Below are 13,649 nucleotides of genomic sequence, written 5' to 3'. Positions count from 1 at the left end.
TAATTGAATGCCTTTGGTGCTAACAGTGCTCAGAACATTACTTGAGAGGCAGGTACTTAGTAATAAAGAAGGGTTCAAATGGGTAGATCATGAAGGCTGTTTGGGATGACAAAGAATGTAAAGTGAAATACTCTGAGCTTGTCTTTCTACAGTATTATTTCTTCTATATTTTTTATTACAATATCACATTTCCACAGTGAAAATTTTATTACCCACATATTGAATGAATCAACAAATTCTCTTAATATTTGCTTATCTGAGTGATTTTCTATTTTTAATCAGCATTTATCGACGAGATGTTGAGGATTCCTTGGAATTTCTTTAGGGAATCTGACTCGTATCCCATCACTGGAAAAACTGCAAAAATTTCAATACAGCCAACTCATTCTCCAGGTAGTGATCACCAGTTTACATGCAGTTATTATAAATAAAAAGTTTTCCCCCGAATGTGAATGAACATACATAAAACAGTTTAATTGCCTTTGTTATAAATACATTTTGTCAACACAAAATGAAAATTTTGAAGAAATGATTTTGAAGTTTAACATTACTGCAACTTAACACGGCGTTTGTTTCACACGAACAACTGTTTCGGACAATTTTTCTTCCTTGGTTTACTACCGAGAGAAAGATGCACAATTTTTCCCTTCCGTTCAAAAAAAATTGCAAGTTGTTCGTTTTTAACCAATCAGCTATCAGCTTCGAGTCTCTCATCATCGTCATCATCAACCAAAACAACATTCAAGATGGTGGACTGCAATGGCGGCAAGTGGTGTTCAGAAATCGAAGCTGAACTTATCGAAGAAGTGAGGCAAAGGCGGTGTTTATGGAATATTACAGATACAAGTTACACCAAAAACTTCTAAAGTGGAATGCTTACATCACAATCGTTCAGCATCTCGCAGAAAAATGGCCTGAATATGGACATACGTTTACGCCTAATAAGTTTATTATTGCATTTTGTGCTATTAATTAAATATAAACATTTACTATGTATGTATAAATATATCATTTGATGCTTTTTCATGTTACATAAGCGAAATTGCATAAAGAAAAGCATATATTTTCCATTCGCAATATCTGGGAAAACACAGGGGGCTTTATATAGTTTGTCGCCAAAACAAACGGCAAATTTTCGCTGAATTATGTTTGTAAACATAATTGTGATTCACCGCGTTAATTTACCAGGTGAATTTAAAAATTTACTTATGTGAAAGCAAGTGACACAATTACTTCCATACCCGTGAAAATGATTTATTTATGTATATGGGTATAATCTATACTGCAAAGGAGCATATTTTACGAAAATGCAATGGATCACCTGACCCTCAAATTAGGGCATATGAAGTGATGCATTGCATATTGTTCATTTTCAAAAGATATAGCTAGATAAACCTTTAAATTTCCGAATGTAATTGTACCAGTTAAAACTTCGAAATCTGATTTTTATTTCAGAAACAGATTTTCTGGTAAAATTATTATTTAAAAAGTAAATAATGAAAGTAAAATTTAAGCAAAACTGACTAAAATCTAAAATTGATCAATATCTGAATAATATTTTAGATTATAAAAAGGAATGTATACTGTTTTCTTTTTCTTTTTCTTTTTTTTCTTTCTTTCTTTCTTTTTTTTTTTTTTTTTAAAGATTTCTTTAAAAAAAAAAAAAAAAAAAGGATCAATACATAAATAGAGACTTATGTGTCCTTTGAAAAATATTAAGGTAAATTTAAGAATATATTTAAATCTAATAGAGGGCTCTGTCAAGGATATAAATTTTTGAAAAGAAAGAATCATATAATGCAGTGTTTAATGAAATTTACAGTGGCTGAGAATATGAATATACAGACATTTTTAATTTGTGCATTTGTTTATATAAGCATATTTGTGCATATAACTTTATTTGTGAGAATAAGGTATACAGTACAAAGTCTTTAAATCCGAACATCCATAATCCGGACCTCAAAGCTACAAACTTTCTGTGCATGCATAGTGTTTATGCATGCGCATAATACGTTTATGCATGCACGTTTAATGTGTAATGGACGGTATAAGCTAGGCTAAAATTATCTATTTCAGTTAAGGTTGCAGATTGCATTGTTCCTTAATCTTCTAATTGGATCCGGCTTATTATTTTTTGCAGACTGTTAGAGCAATTTTATAAAAAGAAAGCTTGAACTTTTGATTATGTCAAAAAGAGTTTCTGATTCTGGAGCTGCCAAAGGATATACAAAGCGAAAGCATGTTTCGATGTCCATCAAGCAAAAAGTGGAATTGCTGCAAAAAATGGGTAAAGGCGTGAAGAAAGTGACAGAGAGGTTAGTGAAAACGAAAAAATTTTGATTGACAAGTTAGTTGGTATTCTCGGCACAGCAATTACAGGACTGGAACAGTGGAACTTTGTAACTGAACAAGAAATTATGTCCGTTTATAGAATTAAAGAGAAGCAACTTAAACAACTTACATTGAAAGAAATGTTTAATAAAGTAAACAAATAAATATTAAGCTCTCTCTCTCTCTTTTTTTTTTTTTTTTTTTTTTTGTAAATTTTGATACCCTTTAGATCATAATAGCTCTTTATTTCATAAATTATGGTTTCATATTTTTAATTGTATAATTTCTGCATGCCATCTTACCAGACTTAAATTGATGATCTATAATCTGGAAAAATCCCTAATCCAGAATCGCCGAAGTCCTACGAGTCCGGATTACAGACTTTGTACTGTATTTGCAAAACATAATCATCCATGTAAATTTGAAGAAGCGCATGTTAGAAGAGTGCTGAATGCAGAAATGATAATCAAAATATGTTTAGTTAATTCATACAGCACATTCTACTTTCACACTTTGTAATACACATGTCAAACCTGCTAGAATAGCAGTTTCATGAAAGACAGAACATAATGCAGGCATAGAAAAAGTTTGTTACACATGAAAAACTTACTGAAGAGGAATGAATTTAAAAATTGGGAAAATGAAAATGCTTTCAGTTTTCAAATAAATGTATACGAAATCAATATACTTTACCTGCTTTCGGATACTGTGTGCACATAATTGAAAGTTCTGAATAACAAAAAATAAATAATAGTGCATAGTGACAAAGTTTGTATCCTTTCCAGTAACTGAAAGCCAAGATTTATGGGGGGGGGAAACGTTTTTACTATTTCAGAAGTATCTTTTAAAGTATTATTAAAAGGGCAGGCTATCGAAATCTGGGATGAAGTATGTAATTGTAAAGGTGCCTGCCACAATATATGACTTAAAAAGCTCAGAAGTAGTTCAAACTAATCTAGTTATTTCAAATTTTCTAATCTATTGAATTATTTAAAATATTTTAACTTTATCTTTGGATTTTGGATATTTTTCTGTTGTGCACCTTTTCATATCATTTCCTTGCATATTTTTCTGTTTCTGGCACGCTTTTTGGCACAAACATGGCTGGCCATTACCTGCCACATACTGTGCATGTGTTTCTGTGTGTATGTTTGTGCCATCTATAAACTATTCATATGATTAGTAATTGTTAAAATTTTTCGTTGATCTTATAATTGGAGAATAACAGCCAAAACTAAATTTGATAATAAAAATTACGGTTATGACTTTATCTTCACTTAGAAAAGATCTTAAGTCATAGCATACTTACCACATGATATTACACATTTATTGCATCAGATATTTAAAAGAAATCCTGTGCAAAAATTAATTAATAGATTTGTTTTCCAAGTATAATTTGATTGCATGATCTAACTGTACAATCTCTTGAAATATGCAACAAAAAAAAGGGGGGAATTAAAATCTTTTCAAAGATGTCATTTTTTTATTTGCAGGCCAGCACTGAAACCTCAAGCACTAGTCCTGCATATAGTTCATGATTGGTTCTAGTATATAAATTAGGTTTTATATCATTCGGCTTTAGCTTCGCTAGCTGTATTTGCTTTCTCAAGCTCTGGAACCAAAGCTGAATAGAAGCATGTTACTTTCTACTTAAAGTTTTAATTTCTTCATAATACATTTTCTTTAATTTTTACATAATTTTTTTTTCTTACTTCTTTGCTGAGTGGTTTTTGGTGCTTAATTCAACATTAACACTTTTGAAATTTTTGTGCAAAAAATTCAGTTTACAATCTTACATAATTTAGAAATTGATGCATAAAGATAGTAGCAGCAGAGAGAGAGAGAATGCGACTTTCTAAGATGAAAGCTTGGTTCAGAAGGATTTAGTTATAATTTAGCTTTTTCCTTATTGGTTGCTGTAAGTTTTGGCTCCTAAATTTGAAATCATAATTAGTTGAAGCCTTATATAAGTGCCCGTAGATTAATTTTAGTTAAGAATCATATCACAGTTCAAACATTAATTTCAATATTTGTGACAGTAAGCAAACAGATGGAGAAACCAATCTAAGTAAAATAATGTAAAGTTGCTAAATTTTTGTTACTTTAATTGAAAAGCGTCTTTACATTCAAAAATTATTCCTCTTTTTAAAACTACGTAACCATCTAGTTGCTGCTTTTGGAAAATCTTATTGCAACTCTTCTAACATATATAGCTTCTTTTGTCATGAAATTTGACGTACATTGTCCAAGTGATTGAAAATATTTGGAACATTCACATATGTAAAATCGATACACCGAGTAGTATGGAAAATTTCATGCATATTATGATTTTCTGAAAGTTATTAGCTATAGTAAAGCCAGAGATTATTTGAATGGAATTTTTGCTCTTATTATTAAGTTAGCATTAGTATTTCTGAATTTATTTTTCTTTCCCATTTAGGTCTTTAAATCTAAAGCCAGTGGATATAATACAGGTAGCAAACATGATCTTCAATCAATTGATGATATTGTAGTTGAAAGTGTAAGTTGTAAATCATAATCACTCCAGGATGGAATAATAGAAGAAATTTTACGAACTGAGTTCCATATCAAGATTTGCCATTAGGCCACTATCTCTAATGTAGCTCATGTCATAATTCAATCCAAAAAGTTAGTGGAGCATACATACAGTTACAAATTTGATGAAAATATGTATTCTTGAACGTTAAATATAATAGACTTTTGGCATCATATCAATACATTTGCAGCAGTTCACTGTGCCCTGTAACAACTGTTGAGTCTGACATGGAATCAAATACCCTGAATAACTTAAGTGTTTTAGGAGCTCTAACAACAGGCAATGGGTTTCCTCAAAAATAATAAAAACTCAGTATTATGAACGTCAAATATATGTTACAGTACATGTTTTTCTCTTGTGAATTACTGGTCATTGAATTTTATGTGAGGGACTCGATGTACAATGCCATGGCAGAAGGAAAAAATTGGCAAAGGTACATGGAGACAAATATAATGATATTTTTTGTTGTATAATAGCTGTAACGGTTGGTGAATGGTGCAAGAGAAGTTGTGGGAATATTTCAGTAGGCACATCATGTATTATAGGCAAGGCCACTCAAAAGATATTATTTATTGGTGTCAGAAATAAAGTGTGTCTTATCTTTCAGTCAGTCAAACAAGGCAAAATAAAAGCAAAAGAGCAATTTTCTTCGAAGAACTGAAACAATTCTTCGCTGGGAATGGAAAGCTATATGATAATAGAAGGCTTTTAGTTCTCAGAAGAATTGCATGTTATTCATTTGTAGGCCGAGTTTTAAAATTTGACTGCGCAAATCATGCTGTGCAAAGATATGGACGAGCACTAGAGAAACTGTTGTATAGCAGCATCAGGTTTTCAGCAGCAAATGGCATTGAAGCCAAAAAAATAAATAAATAAATAAATAAATAAGAGCCATATGTCGAAACTAACACAAAGTGCAGGGGCAGCTATAAAAAAAACTTGCTGTTTCAAACCATACAGAACCAACTCGGAAGATAATAGATACATTAGTACAGGAGTTGCAAAATTTGCCAAGCATTCATGATGCTTGGCAAAGTAAGATGGTTTTTCTGCAAATGAAAGTTTGCTGATCCAGATGAATCTGTTTTTGAGATGAGTATTTCATTTTGAATTTGAGTATTTTACAAACATAGCTGTTATGGCATTTCAAAGTCCTGCACAACAGTGGCAAAGGGCACTTTGAAGAAGTTTCCAAACACCTTTAGATTTTTTTAAATTCCTGGGGGAAAAAAGTGAAATTTGAAGAGAATAAAAGTTGCAGATTATTTAATCTTAAAGAAAAGAAAAGAATTCAGAGTTTTTTTTTTAACATTAAAAGTGGTGGAGCACAGGAGCTGTTTCTGCGGATGTACCTGAAAGCACTCAAACCTACACATCCTAGCCTAAGCAAATTAAAAACCAAAAATTGTATTTGATTTATAACAAATAAAAACAATCAAGTTTTAGATGCTGAAAAACGAATGATGTTTGTTCTTTGAAACTGTTTTTGCCAGCTATCATCAGATAGAAGAAAATGACTCAATTTTGTTAACATTTTAAAATTTAGTAGTATATATTAGAGAAAATCGGTTGGTTCCATGCCACAGGGAACTGTTCGTCCTGTTCGTGACGTCCCCCCAGATTGCAATAAGCGGTGTCAGGCACATGTCGCATCCTTGGCTTTGCGAGCTGCTTTGAAAGTAACTGGAGTCAGCCTGGAACTATTCATGGACCTGGATAAACATTTATTTAATTGAACTGGGTATTCATAATGGCATTTCGATGATATTATATTGACTGACTGTTAGTAACAACAAATACCTTCCTAACTAGAATCCAACGTAGCCTTCCAACTATATCATCTATTTAGATGAGAATAATCTTTATGGGTAATTATTCATTTTTCTGTTTTTCTTTAAATTATAATTTTTTTACTTCTCATGGATTTTTGTTTTGATTCTAAATGTTTTTTTCTTTTGTTTTAGCTGGGTGATAAGCCAACCTCTTCCCATGCATGGGTTTGAATGAGTGCATGAACCCATTGATTATATGAATATCTCAGATGATGCTGATGAGGGCTGCTTCCTAGAAGTGGATTTAGAGTATCCAGCAGAGCTGCACAACTTCACAATGATTACCCACATCCACTGGAGCAAATATTGTCTGATTATTCCCGAAATATAGCAAATAAGCTCCAGCTCATCGTTGGCAACAGTGTGAAGTTAGTTCCGAATCTTTTCTCAAAGCAGCATTATGTCATCCATTAAAAAAATTATACTTGTCCTTGGGTCTCAAAGTCATACAAATCCATAGGGTGCTTAAATTCAAGCAATCTCCATGGCTAAAATGTTATATTTTATTCAATACTGAGCAACAGAATCGGGCCAAAACAAGCTTTGAAAAAAGATTTTTTCAAGCTTCTAAACAATGCTGTTTTCAGAAAAACGATGGAGAATCTTAGAAAAGGGCCCAAATCGATCTACTACTACTGATTAGTTACTGATGAAAAGAGAGCTAAGAAACTTGTGCCTTCTCCAAGTTTCCAAGCATTCCATCAAATAACAGAAGAACTAGTAGCTGTAGGATGAAAAAAAAATTATTTGATGTTGAACTGTCCTCTGTTCAGGTTTTTCAATTGTAGACAATTGCTGCCTAGATGGTGTAGTGGTTAATGATCCTGACTGCCGTAGCCATGGGCTCAGGTTCGAATCCTGGAAAAGGCATGGTTGTAACTGTCCATCCCTTCATAGGAGGTAATGGTGACCAACTATTAGGTGCTTTCATAATGAAATGGCTACCACTTCCAGCCCTTGTAGTGACACAAGGCCAATGGCTATTAAATAAAGTGCGTGGCCATTATTTAAAAAAAAAAAAAAAAAAAAAAAAAGAAACTTATACAATTATGTTTTCACTCTTTCCATTATGAGTACATAAACTCAAATATGTAGCTAATTCCACGCTTCTTTTTACCAATACTGATAGTCTTTATTTGTTGGAAACCAAAGACATTTATGTGGATATAAAGGCTTATGTAGCTTTTGGATACATTTGGCTATCCACCAGATCACCCTCTTTTAGTACGAGCAAAAAAGTTCTCTGGAAGATGAAAGATGAATTAGCTGGTGAAATCTCTCATGAGTTTGTAGGACTAAAACCTACAATGTTCAGCCTACTTGGTAGTTGCATGGAAAAGAAGACAGCCAGTGGAGTGACCAAATGTATTATAAGACATCATATTCATCATGCAGATAATAAGCAGTGCCTTCTTTATCACAGTCGTGAACTCACATCCAGTCAATGCATAACTAGCAGATGCCATGAATTACAAACTGTATATTACGCCAAGTCGATACTGTGTCCTTTTGATACTAAGAGATGTCACACTTGCTTATGGACATTATCAAATAGAGGTGCGAAATTTATAACACATTTACTCATATTTCTCTGTACATTACTATATTTTCTTCAGTGTAAATAGAGAGGTAAAAATTGACACACATACTTAGAATGACATGGGGTTTTATTAGAACAAAAAAAAGTTCAAAAAATGTCTGACGGATGGCGCTGGACAGCAAAACATCAGTGACTGCACATGAAAATCGACACATAAAAGGAGCTGTAATGAGAATCAGATGCACCAGCAGTCACAGCATGTTGACGTTACCTGAAAAGGTGCTTTTAGTGAAGCTGTATTATCAGAATGGGGAATGTGCTAGTTCAGCATTACGATCCTATCAGGTAAAGGTCCGTTGACAAATCCAGGTGTGGCGAGAATGATTTCGAAGTTCGAGGCCACGGGTTGTTTACAAGATAGACCCCGTAGTGGCCGACCGAGCACAAGGCGTAATGCTGCTGAGACAGTTCAGGAAGAAATGGAGACTGTAGCGGGTTCGTCTATGCACAGGGAAGTCAGCGCTCGTGCAGTCGCACGTCGCACCGGCATTCCATACACTACTGTTTGGTTGGCACTTAGGCATACCCTCTGATGCTATCCTTACAAAATCCATCGGCATCATGAACTGTTATCTGGCGATTTAGTGAAGCGGATGGCATTTGCGGTGTGGGCATTTCAAAAGATGGTGGAAGATGACGATTGGTTGAGTAATGTGTTGTGGACCGAGGAAGCTCATTTCACGCTCCGAGGGTCTGTCAAGGCCCACAACTGCAGAATTTGGGCTACAGAAAATCCTAGAACTGTCGTGGAAACTCCATTGCACGACGAGAAAGTCACAGTATGGGTTGGATTTACCACATCTACTGTTATCGGGCCTTTTTTCTTCGAGGAAATACATGATTCTGGTTTTGTAACTGCTACCGTGACGGATGAGAGGTACGCCAATATGTTACAGAATCACATCGCCCCCAGCCTGGCTGATAAACACCTGCTGGAATGTACGATTTTTATGCAGGATGGCGCTCCACCCCATATTGTTAAACCCGTGAAAGATCTCTTGTGCACGTCGTTTGGTGATGATCGTGTGCTCAGCCGCCACTTTCGTCATGCTTAGCCTCCCAGGTCCTTAGACCTCAGTCTGTGCGATTATTGGCTTTGGGGTTACCTTAAGTCGCAAGTGTATCGTGATCGATACATGTATCGTGATCGTGATCTAGGGAAGCTGAAAGACAACATCTGACGCCAATGCCTCACCATAACTCCGGACATGCTTTACAGTGCTGTTCACAACATTATTCCACGACTACAGCTGTTGTTGAGGAATGATGGTGAACATATTGAGCATTTCCTGTAAAGAACATCATCTTTGCTTTGTCTTAATTTGTTATGCTAATTATTGCTTTTCTGATCAGATTGTTGCTTATCTAATTATTGCTTTCCTAATAAAAACCCATGTTATTCTAAGTATGTGTGTCAATTTTTACCTCTCTATCTACATTATTCTGTGATTAAGTTTTCAAATTTATACTGACTTTTTGATCACCCGGTACATATCCTTTTGAAATATTTATATAATCATGTACATATTTTAAAATGTTTATACATAATCTTCCTTGATGAATTTAGTTTATAGTGTATTAATTTAAAATTATTTGTACATAATTTTTTGGAAAATTAGAAAGCAAATTATTCTAAATAATATCAAATTTCCTAAGTGTTTAATAAAAGTGACATTTATTCATGTATGTATGCTTTTTCTTAAAAGCGTATTACAAGTTTATCAATTTATTAGTGAAATCTGAGTTATTATTGAACTGTTAGTCAATTATTTCATAAAATTGAACTAACTATAACTATAAATAGAATTAATTTTTTAATAAAACTTAAGTTGACATGGAAGTCTTAAAATTAAAGCATCCTTTCACAGTGTTAGTTGCCAAACCTAGGAGCAGCAGAAAGACTGTGTTCATTAAAAAATTAATTGAACATCATATGATGACTCTGTTTCTTTCTAAAATTATTTGGTTCTATGGTACTTATCAAAGTGAGATTTAAATTTTTTTGCATTGTTCGTTTAGAAAGATATGTGTGAAAGGTCTAGGGGGGGAGAAATTTTTTCAAGATTTTACCTGAAGAAGTGAAAAGAAAGAAGTGACCAGTTTGCATGATGTAAACTGTTTCCATTTCCATGAACATTTTGTTATATGTGTTTGTATTGAAAATTTGAATCTGAATCAGCAGTTGCATTGCATTATAATATCCCCTGTAATCTATGCATAAAAGCAGCTGTCAAATCAGCAGCTATGTGAACAACAGTATTAAATTTTTAAGAAACCCTTCAGTGTTATACATTCTGAAGATAGAAATTATTGTTTTTATAAACTCATTCAGTCTTAGTTACCCAAGCTTTATCACTTAATGTAAAAATAAGAAAGGAAATAAAATATTATAATACAAATATTAATATTTACTTATTTCCTCTGTCTAAATATCCTGTCTCCCAGCTGCAGAGTCAAAACATTCCGATAATTTTCTCATTTAGTTTAAGGAAATAATGAAAATTAGAAAAAAAATCATGCTTTATGTGTACAGTGATAAATTACTGTTAAGTATTGTTGCGTGCGTACGGGTTCGTTACGAAATGAATGCACAAGTCCGATGAAAAATGAACAAAATTTATTCTTATCACAAGAAATAAGCTTAAATGTCCTCAAATAATCGTGCAGTATCACACACAGTAGTTATCTTCTAACTACTCAAACGCTCAAGAGAACTTAATTCAAAACAGCTAGAGAAAGCTAATCTGCGAATTCGCTACAGTCAACAAGAGCAGTTTTCTAAAAAAAACTCTTAAAACAACAACAAACTAAATGAATAACAATAACGAACTGTGAAGTTTTCATACCGCTTATATAAGCTTTTTAAATGCGCGAGAATTTTCTGGAATTTTCTCGAAATCAAAAAGAGATATTTATTTATTAAATATTAAATGCACATGCTCTTTTATTTTTAACATTCCGGCTTGGCTTTCTTTTAATATTCGTCACGCGCCGCACTGCACGGGGAATAAAACAATTTAATTTATAATTCAACTAACATTAGCTATTTAAATACCAAGTCCGTTAACAGTATCTTAACCTATTTATGAACCGTGCTCATTTTTAATAATGCAAAAATTAAAACATGTAATAATTCAAGTAGTATGTAATTCAAGGCAGTCTTAACAACTAATATATAGTTGATATCCATGGACACAAAACACAGAGTATATAATCAGAAAAAATATCAACTAGACATTGATTTACACGACTCTCAAACTTCGGTAAAAGCCTTATTATTCGTCTGAAAACTGTAGGATAGTCAGCACACCTTTGTATGGGAAACAGCTCCAGGAAGACCCCTTTAAAAGAAAATTTATCATTATCAGCAGGGCTGAATTAAGCAATATAAGCAATATAATATTTGGGCATCAAGGAAAGGGGGCATTGCAAAATGATTCTTAGATATTCAGAAAAGGGGGGAAATGAAAAATTTTTTCTTGTCGGTTTTACTTTGGAATACATGATGCAGCTGAACCAAAATCGAGAAAAATCTGGCGTAACCATATGTGGGGGCATACACTGGTAGTTCGGTCCGAATCCCATGAACGAGCTGGCTGCATGAGCGTTTTCGCGATTTTCCCCAAGTGTATACGAGCTAATTTCTCTTAGTCCTCCACAAAGGCAACCCTCACCTTAAGTAGATAGCCCTCGAGATTTTGCCGTAATCACATAAATCCAAAAGAAAAAATATGCAAAACTGATATATTATCTAAAAGCAGACCACATAAATAATCTGATAACTAATTATAAATCATGCATTAAAATATTAACTGGTATTAAAAAATAACTGAAAATTATACAGGAGATTCTAAAAACTACTGAAAATTGACAGTATCGATATAATTAAAACTACTTAAATAAATTTTTTAACTCAAAGCAATTTAATATGAATGTTGAATTTAGTATGTGCATAATTTGAATATATATTAGATATGTTGTAATACGTTTGTTAATGCATTACATTTTTTCTACACTGCAAATTAAAAAAGTACAGGGAAATACATTATAATTTAAAACGTAAAATTTACAAATTACTCATCGTGAACTTACCCCTTAGGGGCTCACTTTTGTAAGTACGGGTGTAGCAATCCCGAGGTACCCTAGCCCTTCAGGGAATCATCTTGGTGAGACGGGTGTCACGATCCTGGGTCCCCAGTGATTATCCTCTTTTCCGTCTCCTCTTCTCTGAGCTGAAACTTTTCTCCATTCTTTCACCCTTGTGGTTTCCTCATCGGAGGTTGGGGCTCGTCATGAGAAACTGGAACAGCTCTTGCATGTTGTTTTCGAGTGGCGAGAAAACTGCCCACGTGTTTTGCCATGTCGCTGGAAAGGAGGGTCCTGGTAGTTGAAAGGCGAGGTACTTTCCCCAACACACTGCTTTGGCCTTTGATTCAGCTAAACGTGAGGCACCTTAGTCGTCTTCACGGGTGTCAATCGACTGGTCACTAGTCCTTGTATCAGTGACTTGGGGATAAACTCTCGGGAGTACCTGCTTTCGGGAAAGCCTACTGTGGGGCTTCAGTTTGCGTATAGGTCTGGCTAGCCCTAACACAGGAATCTGTGCTCCCGTGGTGGGCGGACCCGAATTTTTTCTCTTTCAATCACGGCTTCTCTTTTTATTCTAAAAAAAACCTGAGTCAAATTAAACCAACCAAGATATCGAAATTATTGACGAATTCATTGGCAAGAAGATCCGTACTGATGTAAATGCCAAAGATATCGAAATTATTAACAAATCCCTTAGCAAGAAAATCCATACCTGTACAAATGCCAAAGAAACTAATGACTGTCCGTGCTTTGTTCTTGCTTCCAGTGCTTCTGGAGAATTCCAAAAGATGTCTCCTTTCCTGGTAAGCAAATACATTCATTCATGCATAGGTGAGCCAAGGAACATAAAGCCTCTCCGTTATGGAAACCTGTTTACTGATACCGTTTCGACCACCCAGTCTGCTTCATTTTTACCTCAAACCAAACTTGGACAGGTATCTATAACTGTGTCAGACACTTAATTCCTGCACAGGTGTGATCTCAGAGATCGACCTTCTGTGTGCTTCAGAAGAAGAGTTCGTCTCCGAGTTAGCTGACCAAAATGTCTGTGGTGCTAGGCAGATCAAGATGCGAAAGGGAGGCCAGTCGATTGACACGAAACACGTGATCCTGACCGTGATATGTAGATGACCTGCAAATAAGTTGTCGTGGTGCAGATATGAGATTTGTCGAGAGACAGTTTCAGTTCGTTCTTAACAGGATTGAGAAATGGTCAGAAAAAACATGGGTATATCTTTTC

The 13,649-nt window shown here is 34.2% G+C and overlaps 1 protein-coding gene across 9 annotated transcripts in view; it reads left to right on the top strand.

The window, feature by feature from the left end:
- LOC118184129 (uncharacterized) overlaps window positions 1–10,719 on the top strand; it is a 63,563-nt gene extending 52,844 nt beyond the window's left edge. For all 9 annotated transcript variants that reach the window (XM_085827118.1, XM_085827124.1, XM_085827121.1 and 6 more), the window contains 2 exons: window positions 4,772–6,756; window positions 6,853–10,719. The gene's annotated coding sequence lies outside the window, so the exon portion shown is untranslated. The remainder of the gene's footprint in view (window positions 1–4,771; window positions 6,757–6,852) is intronic.
- The last annotated feature ends 2,930 nt before the right edge of the window (window positions 10,720–13,649 follow it).

Source organism: Stegodyphus dumicola, chromosome 11 (genome assembly GCF_044657685.1).
Source record: "Stegodyphus dumicola isolate Sdum_Otavi_A_Nest chromosome 11, ASM4465768v1".
Lineage (NCBI taxonomy): Eukaryota > Metazoa > Arthropoda > Arachnida > Araneae > Eresidae > Stegodyphus > Stegodyphus dumicola.
Note: the sequence above shows the minus strand (reverse complement) of the source record. Positions and strands in the feature narration are given on the sequence as shown.